Source organism: Papaver somniferum, chromosome 1 (genome assembly GCF_003573695.1).
Source record: "Papaver somniferum cultivar HN1 chromosome 1, ASM357369v1, whole genome shotgun sequence".
Lineage (NCBI taxonomy): Eukaryota > Viridiplantae > Streptophyta > Magnoliopsida > Ranunculales > Papaveraceae > Papaver > Papaver somniferum.
In genome coordinates this window covers 60713783-60717911 of record NC_039358.1, presented here as the reverse complement: position 1 = coordinate 60717911, position 4129 = coordinate 60713783, and positions in this window count along the sequence as shown.

Below are 4129 nucleotides of genomic sequence, written 5' to 3'. Positions count from 1 at the left end.
GGGATGAGATCGTAACACAGTGGGACGGAGTAAAGATCAAATCCCAACCAAAGATCAAATTCCAGACCAAATATGGTCGCGACCAAATCCCAAATTCTAATATAGTCGGGCATAAATTTAAAGTACGCTTGTTGCTGGGCGTAAATTTAAAGTACGCTTGTTAACGGGCGGAGATTTAAATTACGCCCGATGAAATTTTAATTAAATAAAAAAAAAAGAATGAGGCGGACTTTTAAAGTCCGCCTGATGAAAGTTACAAAGAATGGGGCGGACTTTTAAAGTCCGCCTGATGAAATTTACAAAAAATGGGGCGGACTTTTAAAGTCCGCCTGATGAAATTTTACAAAAAAAAAATGGGGCGGACTTATAAAGTCCGCCTGATGAAATTTTAATCATGTACCGTTGCGTCACAACACGGACTAAACCCAAATTTTGGTCTTTTTTTTGATCTTTGATCTTTGATTTTGATCGCACCACTGCAGTTGCTCTAAGTGAGCATCCTTTTTTCCTTTTCAAATTCCTTTAGGAGGTAGTTGTTAGTGTTACTATAGGATGGTTAGGTAGTGGCCCCTAAATAAGCAACCACGTTACAAGGTCCAGGGCCCTACCACTACCTCCTCCAAGTGACGGAGCATGAGAATCATCGGGCGGCTCGATGGTTGTCATTATTTTATTTTTCTTTGGCTCTTCTTCTGTATATGTCCAAAAACTTTAACAGTATCTTATTTTTTTTTTTATTTTTTTTTTTGGAAGAAAAGGTTGTATTAAGATTTAAAAGAAAAAAAAAACAATTACATAAAGTAAAGGGAGTTTACACGTTCATGAGAGTCTCCCAACTACTCCAAATAAGACTAGGAGTTACATACTTAAATGTATATAAATCACAAGACCAAACAACAACAAGTTGTTTAACAAGGTCAATAATCTAAGTCGCTTCCTTCTTTCTAGCGGTTCCAAAAACTCTTCCATTTCGTTCAAATTGCATAGAGTATAATCCGCCAAACAGAACTACCTCTACCCAGCAAAATATTTGTAGTCCAAGCTTCAAAAAAATCAAAAAGTGTCCCTGGTATTGACCAAGAAATCCGAAAGGATTTAATGAAGTAATTCCAAATCTCAAAAGAATAAGAACAATGCAAAAACATATGATTCGTTGTTTCTCTTTCTGTATTGCAGAAAACATATAAATCACTTTCTATATCCACTCCTCTATGCCTTCACACATATCTAGTTGGAAGAGAATTATGAAAGGAAACCCAAATTATAAAACTGACCTTATTAGGGATGTTGCTTTTCCAAAGATGCTTCGCAAAACTGCAAGAATCATATTGTCCAGCTAGAGTTTCGTAACACTTGGTCGTAGTAAAATCCTCCATAATAGACATATCTTCTTCATTTTCCACAAGACTAGGAATACGAACATCACTCTGAAGTAGATGCCATTCAAGCTACTCATTAGCATTCAAAGCTCTCTTGAAAACGCATTGCCAACCGTTGCTTCCAATCATCTCAACCACAGTGGCATCTTTAACTTTCACTACCTTAAACACCTCCGGAATTTTTTTTGGAAAGAAACACCATCAAGCCATTTGTCCTTCCAAAATCTAATGCCATTACCATATTTTACTGTAAACTGTACCATATTTTGAATCCTAGGTATCATGTTCACCACATGGTTCCACAAACTCCTGCATTGAGAAGTGGAATCAACATCCGGCATTAGCAATCTCCTGTTTCGCTTAAAATTCTCTTGCATTATCTTCTTCCAAATACTGTTATTGCTTTTCGTCATCTTTGACTGCGGCAACTTCCAAATTTTTGACAAAGCACTTGTGTTCGGAATCTACGGATGAACATCGACGGGATTTTTCCAGGTAATTGAGTTACATTGGTAAGTTGTTGATACGGCAACATGTAATCTTCAAAGTTGGAAGGCTTGTTGGAAATTCTTTCGGGTATCGACACCGGCAGAAGGGATACTCCCAATTTTGCTTTGTTGCCATGTACCCATGAGCGCCCCAGAATCATGTCGTAATTTGAGAGTTCTTTGACAATGTGGAATTGGACATGGGTTAGAGCATCTCCTATCTTAATTTCAAGGTTGATGTAGCCATATGCGTCTATTGCTTCTCCTTCCAAGTTTTTGATCAAAACTGGGGAAAGGGTAGCCTCCTGCTTCGAAATTCCCGCATCTCTCAGAGTCTTGGTGGTAACGATGTTGAAGTCATAGGTCGCGTCGATCAATTTTCAATCAAGCTCGGCATTCCTCAGATAAACCGTGGTCAACAGTCCCCAGTTGTATTTTCCAATACTGCTTCCTGAGGGATCTTGGGATTCTGGCGCGGTTTCTTCAATAGGAAAAAGTCGCTTGCCCGACACAACGCAATTAAGGGCTGCAAATATATCTCGACGTTGTGCCTTGGAGAAATAGAGAATTTCGCATACATGTTGCATCATAGATTGCACGGTTTTGTGAACAGAGTCCCCAGAGAGCATGCAACTCCTGACTGGAAGAGGATCTCTATGAACTCTTTCATTGCCCAGTTGAAGTTCTCCTGTCTCCACCTTTTCTTTGAATATACGCTTTAATCTATTGCAGTCACTGGTCGGGTGATGGACAAATCTATGGTAGCGGCAATACTTAGGATTTGCCATTTCCTCTCCAGTTGGTGGGCGTCTGATAGGAGGCAGCTTGATGGCATCATCTTGGATCCATGCTTCCAAGAGTTCAATTACTTTTTCGATTGGGAACGGAAAATCTAAGGCCTTTTCTCCGGTTTCTGGATGTTGCGCAAGAGCCTTAGCTGCGGTCTTTCGCGGTGGAGCCGTCTGATGTGCTGGCATTGTGCGCTTGGATTGTTGTTCCGCTGCTGGAGCCTTCTTTTTTCCTATTTCACTTACCACGCTCACAGAGGGGACTGTGTTATATTGCTTTTAAATGAGGCGTCTGTTTCCTCGAGTTTCGCGTGCGTCTTCAACCTTGCCTGGCATGGTTATTACCAACAATGATGGTGCTATTGTGGCCGACCGTTTAGAAGCCTCATGAAGTTCAGAGAATGTCTGGAATCGCAGCCTCTCCAGTAAGGCACGATAGATGGGAACCATGCCATTGATGCAATAATCCACTAATTACTGCGCTTGAATTCTGAATCTTTTGACATAATCATTTGGATGCTCATTGTTTCGTTGAAACATCCTTCCTAAATCTGAGAAAGTAATTTGCTCAGACACAAAGAAGTACTTCTTGTAGAAAGCCGTAACCATGTCACCCCAGTTAGATATGATGTTTGGTGAAATGCTGTTGTACCATGTGTATGCTCTTCCGGTAAGAGACTTCGAAAACTCCTTCAAACGGAGAATATGATTGTATTCATGCTCGCCCAAGGATTTCAAAAATCGAGAGACGTGTTCACGTGCATTGCCGGTGTCGTCATACAAGGAGAATTGAGAAGAAGAGTATCCTCTCAGAAGAGGAATTCTTTGTACTTCAGGAGGATAAGGGGGTTGATGCTTATGTATGTCCGCAGAATCACTTTTGTCTCGGTTTCGAAGAAATCATTCCAAATCTTCTCGTGTGACAAAATTGGATGGTTGATTCCTTTCCGCTGGAGCTCCTGAACGAGTGTCTTCATCTACAAAGGCGCGCCCTGCTGAGTTATCGGTGCCAGGAGTATTGAAGGTGTTCCTCGTTGGCTCTGGTTGGCGTGATGCCTGTGGTAGGCACTCCGTCAGTGTCTTGAGGAAAATAAGCACTTCTTTCTGAGTCGAAGCCATGTCCATCTGATCTCTAGAGAGAACCTCCTGTCTTTCCATCAAATAAGCAATGGCAATATGGGATCGGCTTCATCTGGCTCCCCCAGTTTCTCGTCCTGATGGTGGAGTAGTAGAGGCTCTGGTGACGGTTGGAGGTGTCACACTTGAAGAAACGTTGGGGGTGGCGGCAGCGGCCATGGCTCTGGTGACCGGAGGTGTAGCGCCTGAAGGAACGTTTTCCGCGCCGCTGGTGTTGATAGGTGGCGTATTAATGCCACTGGAAGGAACGTTAACACCGAGTGTATTTTCAGCGTTAGTGTTTTCAAGGTTTGTTGTTGATCCGGACCTGAGTTCTACCATCTTGAGATCAGGATTG